The sequence below is a fragment of the Impatiens glandulifera genome, chromosome 1 (genome assembly GCF_907164915.1).
Source record: "Impatiens glandulifera chromosome 1, dImpGla2.1, whole genome shotgun sequence".
Lineage (NCBI taxonomy): Eukaryota > Viridiplantae > Streptophyta > Magnoliopsida > Ericales > Balsaminaceae > Impatiens > Impatiens glandulifera.
The window spans coordinates 8,599,709-8,624,651 of record NC_061862.1 but is presented as its reverse complement, the minus strand read 5'-3'; positions in this window follow the sequence as shown (position 1 = coordinate 8,624,651).

Below are 24,943 nucleotides of genomic sequence, written 5' to 3'. Positions count from 1 at the left end.
CATCAAAGTGTGAGTTGGTGTAACGGCGAGTAGCGAAGTTAGGCTCGACCGGCAGTGTTGTTGTAAACTCTAAGAGTTAGTGGAGATCCTTCTCATAACCTGAGAAGAAGGGTGACGTAGGAGAGTTTGCTCCGAACATCCATAAAACATCCTGTCTCGTGTTCTTTCTTCGCTTTCATTACTACTTACTTAACCTAACCTCAAACCAATCGTACTCCGTAAACCGGTCCATTTATATCCATAAAACCGACTCTTCTAAACATCATCTACAGTCGCATTCGTTGCTTCAGATTGAAACGGACATTTCCGCCTTGAAACTCGTTCAAGAGTCTGTGACAATCTGTGTAGTGTTTAAGAGCGGTTTTTAGTCTCTAACCGGACTATCACCAATTGTGTCGTGTGTTTAAGAGGCCACCCTTCCTGAAACCGGGAAACACCCCGGTCCTCCAAGGGCGTCCCCGATCCTAACACGTGGTATTAGAGCGAGTTCTTAGCACTCAAGCAACGAAGATGGGAAGCAGACCCACAGCGACAAACCGTTCAATGGCTAAACACGAAGCGTTTAGTAGTTGGAAAAAAACAGATGTATCTACATCTGATTACGTTAGATGATGAGAGGAGCCGAGTCCTGAAAGAGGGACCGATCAAGATCAACAAGGAGGCAGACCAATGGACAAATGAAGATCGAAGACGGAGTAACCTGGACAACCATTGCATGAGGCACATCTACAAGGCTATAGATGATAACACCTTGAACAAAATATCAGATGTGATAGTGCAAAGGAAGCATGGGAAACGATCATTCCGATCCCATGAGGGAAACGAAAGAACTAAGGAGAACAAAATTTGGTGGCTACCAGAAATATGAAAACATCAGGATGAAACCGGGGAAAAAAAAACAGAAGGAATTCAGCAACCGGTTCACCAGTGTAGTCAACGAGCTTCAAACACTCGGAAAGAAGTATGACAACCGAGAAGTAATTATCAAAGCCCTAAGATCTCTGCCAAGCACGGGGATATCAAAACCATGGTGATGAGGGAATCAAGCACCCTCGGGAGATGAAGTTGCATGATGTGTTCGAAGATCTAAAAGCCTACGAGTTCGAGATCAAGTCTCGAATCGAAGACGAAGCATCCACATCAACCGCAACCAAAGCTTTAGTTACATCGGTGGAACTGGCGGTCCAAGTATCAACCGCTCCGGCTCCAGTCAAAAGCACATATCAGATCACTGAAGATGTGATGGCAATGCTAGCTCAGAAATTCGGGAAATTCATGAAGAAGAGCCAACCACCATCTAACAATGACTTTAATTATAATTATGTAGACAAATAAAATAAAAGATGTTATAACTGTGATGGTTTTGGACATTTCAGGTCAGAATGTAGAAAACCAAGGAGAGACGATAGAAAACCGGAAGGAAACTATCAGGGAAACAACTATCAGGGGAACAACTATCAAGGCAACTGGTACCAGGGAAACAACTACCAGGGACACAACTACCGGAGAAACGATAATCAACGAAACGACAACCGGAGAAACGATAATCAACATGCAGACGAAGGAAAGGAGATTCATAAGGCACTCATTGCATCCGACGGTGGAAGCGAGTGGGCATACTCTGATAATAAAGACGGTGAAGAGAAAGTGACCTGCTTCATGGCAAACGACGAAGAGGTATTTGATTTTTCCTCTGATGAGTTTACCAAAGAAGATTTGGTTTCTGCACTCAACGAAATGGTTGCTGAGTTCAGAAACATATCTGCGTATATACCGACTCCGGTAGAATCTAAAACCGAACAATCAAATGATGTATATGATAAAATCTGTGAAACCGAAATATATGAACCGGATGGAATTATTCTCCGATAATGAGAAGACAGTTCAACCGGTAACTGAACCGATGAACGAGCAATGTACGTCACGGCTGCGTGGGGAGAGATCACGCCAAACGGTATAAACAATGTGCAACCTATAAAAGACACCCTAAATGGAGGCATGGTATCGGGTTACGAACCAAACACAACACAACGAATCAAAACACCTAACGTAATAAAACTCACAAAGAAAAACCTTCATTCATAAATTTGTCAAGAGTTCAAAACCGAAAAGTGATTTAAAACCGGAAGAACACTTAAGTATGTAAGATCCTACCGAATCCGAAAATGGCTTCATCCTGAGAGAAGGAAAGTCACCCGGAAACCGAATAAACCGAATAAAAATCGACCTCAAAGAAACTCATCTCAACATAAGTGCATTCTTGAGCAATAGCCAAGAAGATAAGCAAAACATTATAAAACAGATACCGGGAAAGTAATCCGCTTATTCAAGTCGGATCACAAAGGGACTAATCAACCGAGGACCCAACTGAATGTGAGTACCAAAAATGTGTAAATAATTATTTGTACAGGTCAGGAGAAGCAACCGGCTAAAGAATTCAGAATGGTACCTGGACAGGGATGCTCAAGGCATATGACCGGAAATAGGAGTTACTAACCGACAGTAAGTACGAACTGGAGCAATCATTCACATCGGGGACAATTCGAAAGGTAAAACCGTGGGCAAGGGTAAGATTGTCCATGGTAGCTATCCATAAGTAATGTATTATTGGTAGAAGAACTGCGTTTTAACCTGCTAGCATAAGTCAAATGTGTGATTGTGGGTTACAAAGTTGAATTTCATAAAACTCATGCTTAGTTAAAAACCAGATAATGACATTCTTTTAACCGGCAACCGGATGGGAAATATTTACAAAGTTAATTGTGAAAACGGATTTGAAAAACCTGTGTGTATGATAGCCGGAAATGATCCAAACGGGCTTTGGCAGAAACAGTTAAATCACTTGAATGTCAAAACGATTAACTCATATGTTCCAAGGAACTAGTTCACGGTTTTCCAAAAGTTAAGTTCTCAAAAGATTAAAGTATGTGCTGCAGTCAAACTGGGGAAAACAAGTAAAATCATCCTTCAAAAGTAAGGAAATTATCAATCTGAACGATGCTTAGAACTCTTGCATATGGATCTGTTTGGTCCGGTTAAAGTAGAACTAGTTAGAGGCATGCATATACTATGGTAGTTATTGATGATTATTCTAAATTACTTGGGTTACTTTTCTAGCTTCTAAAAGTCAAGCAACTCCAAACCTGATAAAACTGATTTGAGATACAAAATGAAAAATACCATTCGAGTGAACAAAATCAGAAGTGATAGAGGAACTGAATTCATAAACAGCAATTTAACCACGTTTTTTTTGATGATTCCGGTATTAGACACGGAGTTGTCTAGTGCCAGAAACTCTCAACAAAATGGCCCTGGCTGAGAGAAGAAACCGGACTCTTAAGGAAGTCGCAACGTCAATGATAGCTGATTCGGGTGTTGCTCAAAAGTTCTGGGCTGAAGCATCAATACCGCATGCTTTACACAAAACCAATCTTTAGTCACTAAACGGTTTTTCTAAAACTCCTTTTGAAATTTATTTTGACTCAAATTCCCAGGTACGATATTTTCAAATCTTTGGTAGCAAATGTTTTGTTCACAATAACGGCAAGAATTACTTGACCGCTTTTGATGCCAAATCCGTGAGGGAATAATGTGGGATATCAGTTGTGAGTAAAGCCTACAGAATATACAATACTAGGACTTTAACAGTTGAAGAAACACGCACACGTTGTTTTCGGATGAATCGGCTTGAACGAAACACTGCATTACCCTTCGACCTTCACAACAGAATGGAAAATTTTATATCTATTCTGATGATAGACGAGGTTCCGGTTTTTTAGACGTTTTGTCAAGGACCAAGCGGTTGATGCTGAACCTCAGCCTAATCAAGCTGCCTTACCGCAGAAAGTTGACACTTTAGTTTCTACTGAAGAAATCGGTCGGTCTGACTCTGTTCAACCTACCGATCAGTCTAACCTTGATCAGCCAACCGAAAGCTTGATAGACACGTCTCGGATTAAGCTCAGAAGGAACAAAAATCATCCTCTTGAACTAGTAATAGGTAACATATCCTCACCCGTCCGAACTAGGCAACATAATTTGGATCACTATGAAAACTCAGCTTTCATATCACAAATTGAGCCGAAAAGGTGGATGAAGCATTGTCAGATCCAGATTGGATCTTAGCAATGCAAGAGGAATTAAACGAGTTTGAGAGAAATAAAGTCTGGTACATAGTCCCTAGACTGAAAAACAAACCGGTTATAGGAACACGATGGGTATTCAGAAATAAACTCAATGAAGACGTTTAGTTACGAGGAACAAAGCCCGGTTAGTGGCTCAAGGCTATAAACAGGAAGAAGGCGTTGATTTTGAAGAATCATTTGCCCCTGTAGCTAGACTTGAGGCCATTAGAATATTTTTAGCATACGCAGCTTTTAAAAACTTCAAAGTCTTTCAAATGGATGTTAAAAGTGCTTTTCTAAACGGCAAAGTAAATGAAGAGGTATATGTCAATCAACCTCCAGGTTTTAAAAATCCAGAACACGAAAATCACGTTTACCGGCTGAATAAAGCCCTTTACGGTTTGAAACAAGCTCCAAGAGCTTGGTATGATACTTTGACACAATTTTATTTGATCATAAATTCACAATAGTTTCGGTAGACAAAACACTCTTCAAATTTGAAAGGAAGGAACAAAATTACTTGTTCAGATTTACGTTGATGATATTATATTCGGATCAACCGATCCAAAATTATGTGACAAGTTTTCGAAAATGATGACTGATAAATTTCAAATGAGTATGATGGGAGAATTGAGTTTCTTTCTAGGACTTCAGGTTAAGCAGATTGAAGTCGGAACCTTCATAAGTCAACCGAAGTATACAGCCGAACTGTTGAAGAAATTCGGAATGGATACATGTGCTGAAGCGGCTACGCCAATGAGTCCTTCCGTAAAGTTGGACAAAGATGATGATGGTCAAGCCGTTGACATCACAGCATATCGAGGAATGATCGGATCACCGCTATATCTAACAGCCAGTCGGCCTGACATTTTGTTTGCGGTTGGAGTATGCGGAAGATTCCAAGCAAATCTAAAGCAATCTCATTATACGGCGGCTAAAAGAATCCTAAAATATCTGAAGGGAACTCAAGAAGTGGGACTGTGGTACCCAAAGGACTCGAGTTTCAATATTATAAGCTACTCAGACGCCGACTACGCAGGATGTAAGATCGATAGAAAGAGCACAAGTGGAACCTGCCAGTTCCTAGGTGACCGGTTAGTCACTTGGAGCAGCAAGAAACAAACATCCGTTGCAACATCAACCGCAGAGGCATAGTACATAGCGGCTGGAAGCTGCTGTGCACAACTTCTCTGGATTCAACAACTAAGGGATTTCGGGATAGAGGCCAAGGAATCTCCAATCTTTTGTGACAACACCAGTGCTATAGCAATTACATACAATCCGGTGCTGCACTCAAGAACAAAGCATATCGATATAAGACATCATTTCATCCGGGAGCACGTTCAGGAGAAACACATCCGGCTGGAATATGTCTCAACCGAGCAACAAGTAGCGGATATATTCACGAAACCGCTACAAGAAGCTAAGTTTTCTCACTTTCGAAATATCTTGGGACTTACTAATCTTAATCAACTGATATCATGATTATGCATGCATGTACGAAACCGGGATATGGGTTCAGGGAGAAGCTATCGTTTCTCAAACCATATTCAAATAGGCCATTGATAAATCAAAAATGCTAACCGGGAGGAAGTCTCCGGTTATGCCCGATTACTTCATAACTTCAAATCACATGTATATTTACTATACGATTGAAATAACCGGGTTAAAGTGGATAAGATAAATCCAAGTTGAACAAATGTTGCTATAAATCAAACGTTTCTTCACAATCGGAACAAACATCTACTAAAACCGGTCATGGAAAACCGCCTTAGTACACATACATTCTGTCTGATGGAATGAACTTCTCCGGTTAACCTGGAATGACTACTGAGTTTTCATGCATGTATTGAAAAATGAAGCCTGTATTAAAACAAAATAGTCCACCACAATCGAGATGACGACATGTGTATATCACACGAGAGGGAGACTCACATCTTGTCAATAGATATTTGTCATCATAATATCTTGGTAATAATTAGATTTTACCTTGGAAATAAACATTAGTCACTTCAACAAGTAAAGTCTATTAAATGATGATGACATCATCAAGCATGCTTAACTCATTAATCAGCCGAACCCCGGCTATATAAACCACCCTTAATCCTTCACAAAACTCACAAGCTCACTATTCACAAATAATCTGTCTTGAGCTTAACATTCTCTCCCAAAGAACCATGAACACCACCACTCTAGCAAAGCAGATTCTATTGGCAGATTTTAATTCAATATCTAACTATGAAGTATCACGAAGTTAAGGAAATGTTCTTAGCCGTCGAAAGAAGCGGGCTAAGAAGCTTCCTTGAAAAGATTCATTCTTGACTACCTAGTACGTCGAGGAATTCTTTTCAGACCGTAAAGGAAGTGCATCGAGAATATCGTTTCACAAGTCTACGGTCAAAATTTTTTTTCAGCGAAGACGGATTTCGCTGTATACTGCGGTTTGCCCAATGAAGGGGTAACCGATTAACCTATCCCCCCCGGTGACCATGGAAGAGATGTGTCGTCGGTTCTCAGGATCTGACATCTCGGTTAAAACCCTAGGGTGCTAAAAGCTAACTCTCTCATAAGTACCAGCTTCTCTGTGAGATTCTGGGAAAGTCCATTTTGGGCAGAGAGAAAAGCTACTATTACACCCAAAGGCTTTTCGAGATGATGATCGCTGTAACGGTTGGGACACCAGTCAACTGGTCCTGGATCATCTTCAGCAACCTGAAGAAGATGATTCTCTCCAACAAAACCGGCTACGCTCCTCAGCTAAGCGGTTTCTGTGCAAGTCTGGACATCCACTCCGGACCGTTCGTAACCCTCCATCCAAGGCATGTGCTCACCAAGGAAAGAATACAAGAGATGATCGACCGGTGGGAAACAGTCAAGGCTAGAAGAAAACAAGCGGCTGAATCATCAAACGTCTAGCCTGTCCTCTCCTTTTATTTTATTTCATCTCTCTTTCCAAAACCGGTAATTTTGTTGTACTACCGGTTTTGTATCTAAATTAATGGAGCGTATTTCCTTCCTCTTTTAAAATCTAGAATCATAAATGATCAAATATTTAATGTGCCGTATCAAAATCAAATCAAATCTCTTGGAAACAGAAACTCTCATTATTAAAAAGCATGCCTGACTTGATTCGACAAGACATGCCTTTATTCTCTTGGAAAATCACAAAGACATTAATGACTAGACATAAACGGCTAGATTTTTCAAATATCCTCATTAAATGCTCTCAACCGTTCCAAGCTATAAAAGGGGACTCAACCCCCCATTCTCAAAACACATTTCCTGCCTTCCTTCTCTCAAGAGCTTGAAAAATCACAGAAATCTTCTCAGCCTTTCTCACTCCTTCGCACAATGTCGGCTGAACTCAGAAATACCCTTATCATTGATTTCGAAGACGTCAAAGACAGTGCATGCTATGAAGGTATTTTTGAACATATCATAGAATCGGGTCTCCAAGGTTTTCTCAAAGGTTCAGACACTATCCTCGTGGAGGAGGTGTGTGAATTTTTCAACAACGGTCATGTTCTAGATGATGGCAGCATCCGCACCATCGTCGACGGTCAATTCTTTCGGTTTACCGAAGAGGAATTCGCCAACTTCTTTCACCTTCTAACCGAAGGTTTCTCAGACTTCCCAACACCGTTCCTACCGGCTAAGGAAGACTTTTTCCTATGTTCTTCTTCCAACACTCCGATCAAAGACTTTGGGAAGAAAGAAACACTTGCTCCCCACTATCAAGTCCTGCATGACTTGGTCCAAAGGTCTATCATAGTCCGAATGTCAAACCAGAATTACAGCTGGGAGGCTTTCGACATTATGATAGCCATCGTTCGAAACTCCTCTATCAACTGAGCAACGTACCTCTTCAACAAACTGAAGCAGCTCATGACCGCTGCAAGGGGAAGGACCAGCTTCGCCCCTCAAATTACTCGGTTTCTGATGTCTAAGCGCCGCAACCTTGGAACCGGTGTTCCGGTTGGACCGTCAACACCATCACCATGCTCATGATGCACAGGTGGATATCAAGGATTGAGGAACGGTCACCCCGAAAACACCGTGGACAAATGGTACGAAAGAATGGTGGAAGGGGATTGGTTCAAGAAGACTAAGTCATTTGTCTTTCCCTTCCATGTTTTGGTCATTTTGTTGTACGACCAAAACCGCTCAATGTTCACTATTTTATTTATGAATATTCAAATTTCAAAGTCTCCGGTTTTCATTCATAGCTTTCTCTCCGGTTTTAAACTTATACACACAAACTTAAAGTTAACCTAAAAACTTCCGGTTAACAAGTCTTCAAGTAAAACCGGAACTTCGAGCAAAAATCAAAAGTTTGAAAATTTAACCGCCCACGGTTTTAATTCCCAAATTTACCGCCCACTGAATCTCCGTTTTTACCGCCGAAAGTTACTGCAGTAACTTTTGGAGGGAAAATTGGCGCCAAAATCTCAAGCGACGGTTCATCTTCTCAACTGTTCGGAACCGTCATCTATATAAATCAAAACCATCTCATTCGACACATGTGCTTTCTCTCTCTACAAATTTCCAAATCTTCAAAGCTTTCTTCTCTCCGATCTTCATCGTTCTTCATATCTTCTTACATATGATTATCGATATCCAAAGACTATTCGACTTCATTGCAAATCTACTACACCATTTTCATAGAAGAGCTTAATTAAAATAAATGAGATCTCAAATATCTGACTTCCTTAATCTTTAAAACATTTAACATTATCCCAACTAACTAGATGAGAAAACGATGAGTTAAAAGATCCCCAAAGAAATTTACACATTATTCTCTTCATTTTCACTACCACACTCTTAGAGAGAATGAATAACGACATCATATATGTTCGCATAGATGACAACACACTCTTAATGAGAATTAGTCGACCCCCTTTCGAGATTATTTTTCTTTTCCATCTAGATAGTTTACATTTTATTTAGTGATAATCGGGTCCCAAGAGATATTTGATCGTAATTTAGCATCTAATGGCATACCAAAATATGTTGACAGAACACCAACAATTCTAAATCGCAACACATTTTCCAACCTCATCCTTTTCTATTCGAAACAGAATTTGAAAAAAATATGTCAAACTTATTAAGATTAACTCGACAACCGAAAAATGCACCGAATAACCATAAAATAACTCAAATGTGTTTAAAATTCTTATAAATAATATGAACCATGCAGAGAGTGTCATTAGCGAAAAATAAATATGATATGCCAAAAAGATATCTTCTTAATCTACAACTCACTCCATTAATGAGTCCTGAATTTTATCAAAAGTCATATTTTTTTAAAGATCTTTCAATTCATATTGAATTATTGAGTTTAAAAAAATTATAGATTTGAAATTTCAATCCTTTGTTTGAAAATATAAAAATAATAATTTAAATAAATATAATTTATATTATTAATACTAGGAAGAACAATTATAATTACTGCAATTATTATATTATTATTATTATTATTATTATTATTATTATTATTATTATTCATGTTTGATAAGTAGTAAGAGATTGGGCTAATATTTGTATATTGTTTAACACTAAGTATAATTAAATATATTATTTATTAATTATATTTTTTATAATAATATGAGTTTTTAATATATTATACTATATAAAAATATTATTTTATATATTTTATTACTTTTTATAAAAATATAATAAAATAATAGAATTTTTTTAAATGGTGCAGGATTGCAAATATATAACTTTGGATTAAGTTTGAAGGTCTATAGAGTTATTTAAATAACTTGATTATTTAAAAATAATAATTCGTAGTGATTTTGTGAATAGTTTTGTTTCTCCATTTTTAAAAAAAATCACTTAGATAAATCACTTATATTGAATTTTAATTTCATTTAAAATAATTAAAAAAATGAATTAACTCATCTCCATTTTAATTTCATCATATAATAATTGAACTAATTAAAAATAATTTATTTTAAAAGTAACTCATTAAAAATTTCAAATACATCAATAACAATTTCAAAATACCCAATAAATCCAAAATTAACTAGATTTTAAATAAATATGATCATTAATGATTCAAAGTGATAATTTCAATTATATCATTCAACAAAACAATATGTAAACTTGTAGTTATTTCTTTCAACACGTAAATAAGTTTAGTAAAACTGAAAAAAATATTTATAGAAATAGATATATAAATAAGCAATAATGAATTAGAAATCACAACCATTTCCAAAAATAAGTTTTAAATACTCTTTTGAATTGAATTAAGCATAAACTCAACAAATTTAATTAGACATGCCGTGGACGATCTCACAAATATCAGATATATATTTTTTCTTTATTTTGTTGCTTAAGGTAAGAATGGAGTGTATGATGTTATAGATGTAAGTTTTAAAGAAAGATTACAACAAATTAAATTAAAAACATGAATTATTGCTTTTTTATTTCAAAAATGTAAAATCAAAATATAAATTAATTCTTCAATACATTATATTATAGTTAATATAAAATACATTAAATAGAAATTAGAAATTTTATTTTTATAATTTAATTTTATTACATATAATTTTTCTTTTTTTTATAATGACTCGTAAACTGTTAATCTAATTTCTCTTTGGATTGGGTTTTTAAAAAAATCTTGAAGAAGAAAAAATTAATGATGGTTGATAATTTTGAGTAGGTTGTGATTATTTTATTAAAATACTTAAAGGGTATTAATATATATTATAAATAAATAAAAAATAATATTTTAAAATATAGGTCTTGTTCGAGAACCAATTCTCAAACTAACCTTGTTTCACGTTTAACTTCCCAAACTAACCTACTTTGTTCAATCATTCCCAAACTAACCTACATTACTATTCAAACTCAGTTTTATATTTTAAACTTATTATTAAATGTATTTATATTATTATTTTTATAAATTAGATTATTTATATTTTGATGTATATTACATTATTATATTTTTGATATATATTTTAAATTATTATTTTATAAATTTTATAATTTTAATTTTAATATATATTTACATTTCAATTATTATTTATATAATATAACAAATATCCACTTTATCATCCTCATAAATAATAATAAATACTAATATATTAAAATATTTTAATCATAACTATATAATAATTTATAAAATAATTACAATAATTCTTTTCTAAATTATTTACAATTTTACTCAAACACATCTTTAACTAAGTTTTATAGTCTTTCGTGAGTTACTCATCTCAATTTGAATACATGACTTTAACTTCGTTAGTTTCTCTTCTTTCTCAAAATTTTGTTGGGAATAAAATTATCATATTTTTTTCAATCATGTGTTATTAAAACGTCCAATATTGATTTTCTTGAGCATATCTGAAATCTTAACACTATATTTTATCTTAGGTTTGTTAGTTGATAAACATATTTGACTTATTTTTATTATTATTCTTGAATGTTTAATCTCTTATTTTCCACTTTATTGGTGACAATTTAAACGATCATATTTTTTTTATAATTGTTTTGTCGTTATATTTAAACAATTCTCATTTGTATAATATATATTAAACTTTTTTAAATAAAAATAAAATGTTATAAAATAATAATTAAAAATAAATATATATTAAAATATAAATAATCAAATTTATAAAAATAATAATTTAAATATATATTAAAATATAATAATCAAATTTATATAAATGATAATTTAAATATTTTAATAAAAATAATAATTATATATATATATATAATAAGTTTAAATATAAAAAATTAAAAAAATAAAAATAAATAAAGAACTGAGTTTGAATAGTAAAGTATGTTAGTTTGGGAATAAATGAACAAAGTATGTTAGTTTGGAAAGTTTGGAAAATGAACGAGAAATAAGGTTAGTTTGAGAATTAGTTCCTTGTTTGGTTGTGGTATTTAAAAAATCAAGAGAGAGAAAAAATAAATGATGGGTGATAATTTTGAAGAGGTAATGATTATTTTTGGTAAAATACTTAAATTATACTAATATATATAAATAAAATAAAAATAATAATTTAAAAAAATGTTATTTAATATTTTGATTAGTGAAATGAGTGATGTAATAGTTGAGAAGTGGTGAATTGAAAAATTAATTTGTTTGAATTATTTTAAAAATTCAAATAAAATCGTGCCTAATTTTTTTTTTTTTTAAAATAAATAAAATTTAGATATATTAAAAAATGAAATAAAAATTGTGGGACATGAATTATTTCAAACCAGATAATTTTTTTACTCAATTATTTACAATTTTCTCTCAAAAGGCGTGCTTACTGTATACTCACGCGATTCTTAACACATGGTCCTACAATGTTCAGCCTTGCTAAAAATAATAATTTGAAAAAGAAAATCATATATAATATTTTATAATCATATATATATATATATATAGATATATATATATATATATATATATTATATATAAATATATATATATATATATATATATATATATATATATATATATATATATATATTTAATAATTTTATAATAACATAAAAGATCTAAAAATAATGCATTAAAATGATAAAATATTTAATTTTTTTACAAATGTATTAGCTACACAATTATCTTACAATTTCACATTTTTAATTAGCTGAAAATATACCATCTAATTATAATTGTTGTTAATCCTTTTATCTTTCTTCATTTTTTTACAAGGTATGATAGGAAAATAATAAATGTTACCAATTTAATTATTATTTAAAATTTTTTAAATTTATTCAGATCAAATATAAAATTATCTTATTAATTTTAAAAGGTTTCAAGAGTTGGTTTGGTATTGATCATTTAAAGATTTTTTTAGAATTAATCTTCTTTGATAAAAATTAGTTATTTTAATTTTTAATTGATTGAATTATTATATATTTTTATTTAAATTTAAATTTTAAAATTTATAAAATAAAGTAAAAGTATTTAGTATTTTAATTAATGGAATTAACGATCTAACAGTTAGAATGATAATTACATCCTAAAACATACTCTTATAAAACCTTATATCATACCAGCTCTAGTTTCCTCTTAAAACTCATTAAAATTACAATTAATTTGTTTAGATAATATTTTTCAAAGACAAAATATAATAAATTATTCATTTATTTTGTAATTTAAGTAAATGAATAAAAACAATTTAATTAACCTTCATCACAATTTATATTTTGTATATATAATAAAATTAATTTAAAAGGGCATAGACATCATTATAAAGAATTCCATTATTATCTCTAAGTCTCCTTTTATGACTTTTAAGGCTTGCTTTCGGCTAGCATTTTTGTTTGATATAAATTTGAAGTTAATGGATGATCCTAAATTTAAAAGTGAAAATAAAATTATTGTTAGCCTAAATAGAATCCAATGGGTCAAAATTAAATGAAAAATTAATGAATAAGGTTTAAAATAGTTAGGTTTGTCACTTTAGTCATTATGATTGAAAAGTGAGAACTATCTACCAAGCCATCATATGTTAAAATTTAAAAAAAAATAATTAATTATAATTAGTAGGATAAACAAATATTCTCTTAATAAATATTTAAAAACTAATTAATAATATTAAAAATAATTTATTTTAAGAAAATATATATTTGACTAAACAAATTTATATATAATTTTCATCATATTATTATTATTATTATTTTTAAAAGTAAATTTTAAGTATTATTATATTATTTAATAATTCTTTTTTGACAAACCAATAAAATAAATTTAATGGTTTGATCTTAACTTTTTCAATGTATTAAATGAATGACTGAACCCCAACTAAATTTATAAATATGATGGGTTTAAACACACCAAAATAAATATTAAATAGGTCAGCCATTAACTTAATTATAGGTTATTGAAATTTGTAATTAGTTTTTATCTAAAAAAATTATTTCATGCCAAAATAATTAATTGAGTTTTAATTAATTAAATTCTAAAAAAAATTAAATTTTATAGAAATAAATTAAATATTTTAGTAATTAATAAATTTAATAATTTAATTTAAAAACAATTGATAAGATTATTGTGTGAGTAAAAGTTCATTTTTAATCAAACAAGCTTTTATATAATGAATATTTATAAAATAAACCTAAAAGGTTATTTTTTAGTCCAACAAATATTTATGAATCGATAATGCTATTTGATTTATGAAATAAAAAATAAGTTATCAACAATTTTATTATTAAATAAATTTATTATTATCAAAAGTACAAAACAAACAGCACCTATCAAAATGTCCTCAATTATTTTCACTGTTTCTATAAACTAATTATTTCAAACTTTACCACGTGAGTCTACGGCATGTGGTCCCTAACGTTTTCAGTCTTTTTTTCTATTCCATGCCAATCGAGTGGATTTAAAAAAACCTTATGTACGTACTTTTTAAATGTGGGACTACAAACTTATAAATGTCACTAATCTACATCTATAGAAAAAAAAATAATAATTTATGTTTAAAAAAATATCTAAATATATCTCTTTCTCAACTCCCTCCGACGAAAAATCTTCTCAAAACCAAAACCCTAGATTTATTCATTTCATTTATATAAAAATAGAAAAATTTCGTTAAAATAGTATTTTTTTTTACAAAACTTATGTTATATAAAACAATTATTTTATTTTATTTTGTATAGATAACCAAGTTCTTTATGAACTCTAAACCATTTTTATGTTCATGATTCTAGCAAAGATAACGTCGTAAAAGAAACCCAAAAAAAGAAGCAATGAACAAACATTCTATCCAAACAATTAGCCAAAATATTGATTTATGGTCGTGGCCTAGTTTTCGAAAACCAGCTAAGCAACTACCCAACCTTGTTTTCATGTTGCGATCGAAACATGAAGCTAATTGATCGAGACAAAATGACCTTGTTAACTTTTTGACCGATAAAAGTAGTTAGCCTCGCATCTGACCGAGAAAATATGGTCGCTAGCTAAGTTTTCAGCCTTTCGACTGTATGTTTTAATCATGACCTAGTTTTTGAACGAGAAGATTAGCCATGCCTGTTTTTCGATAGAGAATTTTCGCCAAAATCTCTGCCAACGACCGAGAAAATGGTTAGCTCGCCCAACCGACATCTCTACTACATGAACCAAGTCCCACACGATTCAACATGTCCGATTTATTTTTCCTAAGCCTTTTTGTTTCGAGTTTTTGTTTTATTTTGTGCATTTTATTATCTTGCTATAAATATTTATTAGAAATACAAAAATATAAAACACTTGAAATAATATTAATAAAAAACATAGAAACATTTCCAATAAGAGTTCGTTTATCGAAAACTTAATATTTTCTCAATTACATAGTCATAACTTACAAATTGCTTGTCCAAAATATTACAATCCAAATATCGATCTTCACATTATTTTGGGAACTTTATATTTTTCCGACTGTTTTAATATAACTCCATGAACATTTTTGAAATGTATAAATATTTTATAATATATGTGTATGTATATTATGTCCATGTAACATCTTTTACATGATTTTCCTATTTGTACCTGTTATTTTTGTATGCTTCTTGTTTATATATATAATATATATATATATATTATATATTATATATATCTATATTATATATATATATATATATATATACTATATATATATATATATATATATATATATATAGATATATATATATTATATATATAAATGATTTCGATGAATTTTTTTATCACGAAATTATATACTAGTCTGTGTCTTTGATAAATGACCGACCTCGACATTAAAATCAAATTTAGCACTAGAATTAACATGGTATAATAATTTAAACAAGAGTGTATATAATAATTTAATTTAGCACTAGAATTAAATGCATAAAAAGTAAAGTGTAAAAATAAAAATTTTTAAAAAGACCAAAAATATAGTAGTAGAGAGACCATCTAACTAGACGGACGTGTGGGGTATATCATCGATATTTTCCACATGTGACAAAGCACCAAACTAAAAATAGAATCTCCGATTCTTGGTGTTCATACATCAAAATTCTTTTTTCCTAATTTGAGAAAAAAATTAGGTGGCGATTATTCGTCGTGAGATTTATTCTCAAAATCGAAAAAAGTTAAAAGAGACATAGGTTAAACTACCATTAATTTCCAATTGGTGAGATTCGACGAGAATGTAAGTTTGGGGTTTGACTATAAAGTCTAATTTATTTCAAGACTATTTAGTTTTCAATAATATAAATTTTATCACAAAAAATAATGTCCTTACACAACGCATATCGATACTAAAGAAAAAGTTGAGATCGATTTGTATCGCGTTACAATTTTGACAACTCTATTGGGAATATTAAATGCTTACATCGAAACATATTTTAGTCAAAATGTTTAGAAATATATTTTACAATTTAAAACTTTAATTGTCCTTCGTGCATTTGAGCTACAATAGTTCTCTTGTTTTGAGGTATTATAGGGTGTGCGTTGATATTTATATCTCACGTGCTAAGTTTCATCAATGTAGAATTACGATATATCCCTTTATTTAGCAATATTTGTGAGTTATAAACTTAGGTAAAAAACCCGGGATAATATTTTTCTCCATTTAGTGAGCTCCCTTAGCAATATAGGAGGGGACTATGATTCGCGGTGAGGGGCACATTTCAATGAAGAAACTTATCTATATCGGCGGCCTTCGGGTCGCCCTTGTCGTTGTGACACCTCTCTCTTATCATGGAAGTCATAGGCCTGAAAATCCTTTATACTTTCCACTAGACTCATTAACTAATCGTGCACAAAAACAAAGCCACGTCAAAAGTCTTTTGACTCGTTATGTTAGAACTATATATATGTATAAATACGTTTAAGAATATAATTATAAATATGTGATCATGAGTACATTCTATCCATTTGAACATAAAAGAGAAAAATAAAAAATATGATGAAAAAATGAAATATATATATAAAAGTGAAAAATATAAATTAACTAGTTTTGTCTATATGTTATAGATTATGTTGATGTTAAACGCAAGAATGATAAGCAAATGGATGAGAATGTTCAGGAGGGTAGATTCAATTTTTGTGCGCACAATTTAAATAATATTCTACGACTTTGAGACACGCGAGCTCACATTGACTTCATAATTGACATGTTGGAATTAATTAAAGTAATTCCATAATATCTTAAATCATAAACTATAACACCTAGATCTTCATTCTTTTTCCTGAGATATGAAAGACAAAAGCGAATATACATACCTGGATCCTTAGACATGATTAAATGAGATGGTCTTCCAAAAGGGTAGAAATCCTTTAGCCTTATTTCTCCGATGATGAGGATTCGAGAGAGAGAGAGAGTGTGATAAAATAAGTTCGTCCTTATTTTTTATCAACCAACCTCTTTTTAATTTTCTTCTGCTTTTTGGGACCATAACCGTCATAACCCTCATTACGCTAATTTCTAATTGGCCCCTAATCAAATTAGAAATACCGCAAGGTATTCACAATTTAATTCATAACAATAACGTCCTTAAGTCAAATCTCAAACATCCTTAGATCACATAATATTGACTTATTATAATCAATGACCATATATATTCATTTAAATATATAAATGTCCATTTAAATTCTAACAATCTCCCACTAGACATATATATATATATATTTAAAAATGAATAATATATCCTTATTGTGCACAGTATTGTCCTGGATTTTGAGAATATTATCAATCTCGTCCATTAATTATATTAACAAGGATCAAGGCGGTCTTCGTTGTATCAATCACAACTAAACCTTCAATGGTCACAAATATCAATATGACTAAATGATATAGATTAATCATGAATTTGTGGCATGAAAAATTACATGAAAGGTGATCTATTTATGTCAATTTTCAACTGGTCCTTCCTTAACTTTAGTGAGATCAAACTTTAAATTTATTGTACAAAATGCAATAAACCGTACAATACTATCTTATTAGAAACTGAATTACATAAATATCCATAAATAAACTGAAAGACAACTGAATTTACAAACTCCCACTTAACCTAGATATCATCCATCTCTAAAACACCCATGTTAGTAGTGTGTTCATGAAAGACATTAGACGGCAGACCCTTTGTCAAGGGATCAACTATCAAGGAGTTTGTACCCAAGTGTTCTATAGAAATTTGACCACTTTGTATCCTTTCCTTCACAACTAGGAACTTTATATTGATATGTTTTGACTTAGTCGAGCTCCTATTATTATTCGAATATAACACAACTGAATTATTGTCACAAAATAACCTAAGTGATCTTTCAATCCCTTTCAAAATACGCAGCTCAATGAAAAAATTCTTTAGCCATATTGCTTGATTTGATGCCTCATAACATGCTACAAACTCTGCTGCCATGGTGGAGGAAGCTGTAAGTCCTTGTTTGGAACTCTTCCAAGAGATCACTCCACCAGCCAACAAGAATACATAGCCCGAAGTGGATCTTAAACTATCTTGGCATCCCGTAAAATCAGAGTCAGAATACCAAATGATCTCAAGATTATCCAATTTCCGATATGTGAGCATTTAACTTCTAGTTCTCTTTAGATATCTCATAACCCTTTTAGCTGCTTCCCAATGATCCAAACCTAGGTTGCTCAAACATCTTCCTAATACGCCAACTATGTACGGAATATATGGACGCGTACAAACTTGAGCATAAATTAGACTTCCAACTGCGGAAGCATATGGAATCTTTTGCATTTCTTGAATTTCCAAATTTCATTTAGGGTATTGTTGAAGACTAAATTTGTCTCACTTAGCGACTGGGGTATTTCCTAATTTACAATCTTGCATGCCATATCTTTTAAGTACTTTATCGATATAGCTCATCTGTGACAATTCAAGAATTCCTCGAGAACGATCTCGATGTATTTGGATCCCTAATACAAATGAGGCATCACCAAGATCTTTCATCTCGAAATTTCTCGACAAAAAAGTCTTAGTTTGGTACAATAAGCCTATATCATTTGAGGCAAGCAAAATGTCATCAACATATAAAATTAGATATATATGTTTACTCCCACTGAATTTGTGATTACATACAATCATAAATTAAATTCACTCTAAAACCAAATGAGAGAATTACCTCATGAAATTTATGGTACCACTGAGAGACGCTTGTTTGAGCCCATAGATGGATTTCTTTAATTTGCAAACCATACCTTGAATCTCCTAACACAAAGTTTCTGGTTGCACCATATAAATTGTTTCATCAATTTCTCCATTGAGAAATGTTGTCTTTACATCCATCTGATGTAGCTCCATATCAAAATGTGCAACGAGTGCCATGATTGTTCTAAAAGAGTCTTTAGTTGAAACGGAAAAAAGTCTCATAATCAATCCCGTATTTTTGAGTAAAACCTTTAGCACAAGACGCTTTATACTTTTCCACATTACCTTTAGAATCCCGTTTGGTTTTAAAAATCCATTTACAACCAACAGGCTTCACCCCTTCTGGTAATGGGACAAGTTCCCAAACTTTATTGTCTTGCATAGATTTATACTCTTCACATTGCATCAATCCATTTTCTGAATTAGAACTATCTATGGCTTGATGAAAGTTTATTGGATCATCTTCCATAATGCCAAGATTATCCTCATGTTCTTGAAAAATACATATTCATCCGACATATTACTTCTCCTTACTCTTGTGGATCGGTAATGGCACTTGTTCCTCAATAATACTTTCTTCTTGAGGTTGTTGAGTTTGTACCTGGGAGATCAATATCATCTTGATTTTCTGGAATTATTCCAATATTATCAATGATCAGATGAGAATCTTGATCATTGTCCATACAAATCGGAATAGGAGTCAACTTTGTTAACCAAATTAGAAGTTGACTCTTCCTCAAAGACAAAATCCTTTATTTGATTCTTCACCCAAACTCAACATCCTCAAAGAATACAGTTGTTCCTGTCTCGAAAATTTAAGTTGGGATCATAAAATTTATAGCCCTTGATCGTTCAAATAGCCAATAAAGTAACTACTAACTGTTTTGGGGTCCAATTTATCATATGAGGCTTATAAGGCTTTGCCTCTACTGGACATCCCCAAACATGAAAATGTTTTAGACTGGGTTTTCGCCTGACCAAAGCTCATAAGGGTTTTAGTCGTTGCTTTTGTTGGCACTCTATTCAAAATGTATGTTGCAGTCTTTAGTGCTTCAATAGTGACTTTGGTAAGGATGAATGGCTAACCATACTCCTCACCATATCCTGTAAAGTAGTTTCGTCTTTCTGCTACACCATTCATGCTTGGAGAGCCCATGGTGTACTGAGGAACGATACCACACTCCTCTAGGTATTTAGCAAAGGCCTGGACGTTGTTCACCTGAACCGTCATACCGACCGTAGTATTCACCACCACGATCGGATTTAACTTTCTTTATCTTTCTGTTGAGTTGATTTTCAACTTCAACCTTAATGTTTGAGCCTTTTCTTGAATAAGAAATGTATGCATATCTAGAGAAATCGTCTATGAATGATACGAAATATCGCTGACCATTCCAAGACGGAGTCAAAACGGCCCACAAACATCCGTATGTATCAACTCAAGTATTTCTGTAGCTCTATATGCATTCAATTTTCTATCTTTGGTTTGTTTCCTTTAATACATTCAATACAGACATTAAAGTCCGTAAAATCAATGGAATTTAGAATCCATCTGAACAAGACGTTCAACTCTATTTCTAGAGATGTGACCTAAGCGTTTGTGCCATAATGTACCCGAATTATTATTATTTAGCTTTCGTTTAGTACCTCTTGATTCCACATTCAGGGTTTCATTATATAAAGCAATTGTATCAAGTAAATAAAGATTGTCAATGCATTAATGAACCAGTTCCAACATCCGAAGTACCAATAGATAACTTAAATTGACCATTTCCAAACAAACTAGAATAACCATGTTTGTCCAAATAACGAATAGAAACCAAATTTCATTTAAACGAAGGTACAATAAAAGTATCCTTTAAGTCCAAATAGAAACCAGAACTAAGCAACAATCTAAAGTGTCCAATTGCTTCAACTTTACCGATTTTCATCGCCCACAAAGATACGTCTTTCACATCATTGGCTTTCGGTAGCTAGGCAACCCAGTATTGAAATACTGATGTTAGTAGTAGCACCGGAGTCTAACCACCAAGTATTTGTAGGTACTGATGCTAAATTAACTTCAGAACAAACCAGATTAAGAAATGTATCTTTCTTTTCACGCCATGCGATATTTAGTACAATCCTTCTTTAGATGTAGCCTTATTACAAAAGAAACAGTCATTGTTAACCTTTTTCTTTGCATTTGGACCCTGGCAGCATCAACATTCTTCCTTTTCTTGCCCTTATCCTAGAGGTGCTTGCCAGATGAGCACATTCTGTCCTTTTTGCTTTAATCTCTCTTCCTCTTGAACACAATGAGAAATTAGTTCATTCAAGTTCCAGTTTCTTTCTGACAGTTAAAACTGATCTTAAAGTGGTTGAATTGAACCGGAAGAAGAATCGGAATGAGATGCACAAGTAATCCTCAGCAAATCAAGCTTTAGTGCCTTAAGTTTTGATGCAAGATTAGACATCTCTATGATGTACTCCCTTATATTACCATTGCCCTTATACTTCATTGAAATTAAGCTATTAAGAATAGTGCTTGTTTCAGCCTTATCGCTTTTAACAAAGCGCTTTTCAATTTCTGCAAGGTAATCTTTAGCTTTGGTGTGTCTTCAGACACAACACCCCTGAACACCTTTGGAATTGCACGCTTTATGATCATAAGACTCGTGTGGTTTAGAGCATTCTCATTTCTCAAATTTAGCCTTCTCTCCATAAGAGCTAATAACTGTAAGAGTAGTGGGTTGCTCTGTCCGTATCGCAAGGTCCATGTCCATGCAACCGAGAACTATCTGAATGTTCTCCTTCCAATCCTTAAAGTTAGAGTCATTAAGGACTGAGACTGAACTTAAGTTGACATTAATATTTGCAACATTAGCTGAAAACATAATTTAAACTGTAACCTAACATGCTCATTTTTTTAATTTTCAATCAAATTTAAATAATCAGCAAATCCCATCCAAAATATCTAGTGCACCATTAAATTCAAGTCTTTGGACAATGAAATTTAACTATTAGTGATATTTGTTGCAATAATCAAACACTAACAATAATACATGACAAATAACAAACCTTTTTTTGGAATGATTTGATATTCTCATGAAAAAAAATTATAATTGTTATGCGCTTATTATCACAAGTAATGTGAACTTCGGTCAACTAGTAACCTTCCTTTGGGCCGATTATTTAGTCACATTAAATTTACCATTACAAAACATTCAAAATTCGAACTTAAACAAACTAAATTAGAGAGGTCACTTTGGTGACGTAATAACTTAACTTATTTAATTTAAATAAAGAACAATACACTGAATTATTTAATAAGATTAAAACCTAAATAGAATTAAAAGAGTTCGACTCTTTCTTATATTAATTTGAGTAAATAAATAATATTATTTCTTAAAAAATCCTATTATATTGAATAACATTATTTTATTCGAATATTATTTCTTAAAAATCCTTAAATAAAAAAATTATTTTCCAATAAAATAATTATATAATAGTATTTCTAATAATATTATTTTTCAAAAAAATAAAATATTTTACCGAACTTTCTTTAATAAAAGATATTTCCCAAAAATAAAATATTTTACCGAACTTTTCTTTTAATAAAAGATAATGAAATAAAATTATTTCTTTTAAATAGGAATTGAAATAATATTATTTCCCAAAAATAAAATATTCATCATACATCTCAGAGCTTACGATTTTCAACTTATGATTGGAGAACTTCAATTTAGGATTTACCAATTAGGATTTCTCTATACAACAAATTTCAAAATTATGAAACCATGATTATTTTCTCCTAAATTCATGACAAGAACAAGTCTCCATAAATTCATGTATAAGAATAAGTCTTTCTAATTCAAGAACAAGTTGGCTCTAATACCAATTGTTGGAATTAATTAAAGTAATTCTATAATAATCTTAATATCATAAACTATAATACCCTAGATCTTCATTCTTGTTCCTGAGATATGAAACACAAAGCGGAATATACATACCTGGATCCTTAGACATGATTAGATGAGATGGTCTTTCAAATGGCAGAAATCCTTTAGCCTTATTTCTTCGATGATGGGGATAAGAGAGAGAGAGCGTGTGATAAAGTAAGTTCGTCCTTATTTTTTATCAACCAACCTCCCTTTTATATTTTCTTCTGCCTTTTGGGGACCATAACCGTCATAACTGTCTCATTACGCTAATTTCTAATTTGGTCCCTTAACAAATTAGAAATACCGCAAGGTATTCATAATTTAACATTCATAATAATACGTTCTTAAGTCAAATCTCAAACATCGTTAAATCACATAATATTGACTTATTATAATCATTGACCATATATATTCATTTAAATATATAAATGTCCCTTTAAATTCTAACATGACATGCCTCAGAAGTGGATTCCAATCACTCGAATGTTTCATTTTGGCGTTAGACAAATATGTTCTACTATCGAAGAATTTTGAGTAATAATGATGCTCAAATCGAACAATATGTTACTTTTGAAGCCTTTCGCAAAATCCGTGTCCATCGGGAAAGTCATGTAGGAAGAGTTTAGCTATACTAATGTTGATACAGATATAATACTAAATGGGAATGTCATCTCCTTTCAAATTGCCTGACCTCGTAGGCAAGGATGATTTCTTTCCAAATTCTTAATTAGAATATTTTACTTAGTGATGATGACGCTCCTTATCGCCCCCTTCCTACTAAGGCCCAACGACGGTAAACCCTCCTCGAATGTGTTCAAGGTTGCCCCATGCCATGCAAGGAGGACACACAGACATATCGATGCTAGTTATAGTAGAGACAATCATGGTCTCAACTAGCCTCTTTTTTAATCCTTTTTATCAAAATAAGAACTTTAGTTTAGGATAATCCATTAACTTCAATCTTTAGAAGCAATAAAAAAAAGACTATATGTAATAATGAGATTCATTCTCTGTCGTCTCAAATTAATATATACTTTTTATAAATTGTGCAGAAAGGTTTTTAAATTATTTTTATTCCATTATTCAAACTACAAAATATATAATAATAATTTTATTATAATTTATTTTAAAAACATTTTCTAAAAAACAAATTTACAACAAACTTAACAAATTATTTTAATTTAATAAATTTATTGAATAAATACTTTAATAGTTGGTAGTTTCAAATAGCACCATGAGAGTAAATAGAGATATGGGGTGATATATGTATAAATGTATATGCTTTAACAAGTTAAGTAATATAAAGTTTTAACAACAATTATTACTTCATATTATGTAAATGTTATATTTTCATTTGAAAATGTTAAATTGTAAGATAATTGTGTAATTAATATATTTAAAAAAAAATATATATATATATATATATATATATATATATATATTTGTGCATTATAAACTATTTTAAAATATATATATATATATATATGATTTCTTTTCAAATAACTCACATTGAGGTAGTAAAAAGAGACGGAACACTGTAAGTCTGTAGGGACCGCATCCGTACAATCACGTGGTTAACTGTGTCATGTTTATCGTCTTTTTGGGTGAAAACAGCAAAAATTAATTGAGTATAAACTTTTGATGATAATATGTTTGGTTTGATTTGTTCAGTAGTTTTTTTTTTAAAATAAATTATAATTTATTTATAAAATAATGATGGCATTAATTTTGAATAGTTAGGCGTGTTCTGAAATTCTGAAAGGGTTAATCGAATAACTTGGAGCGAATAAAAAATTGATCATGATGAGAAGTTGAAATTTTGTGGTA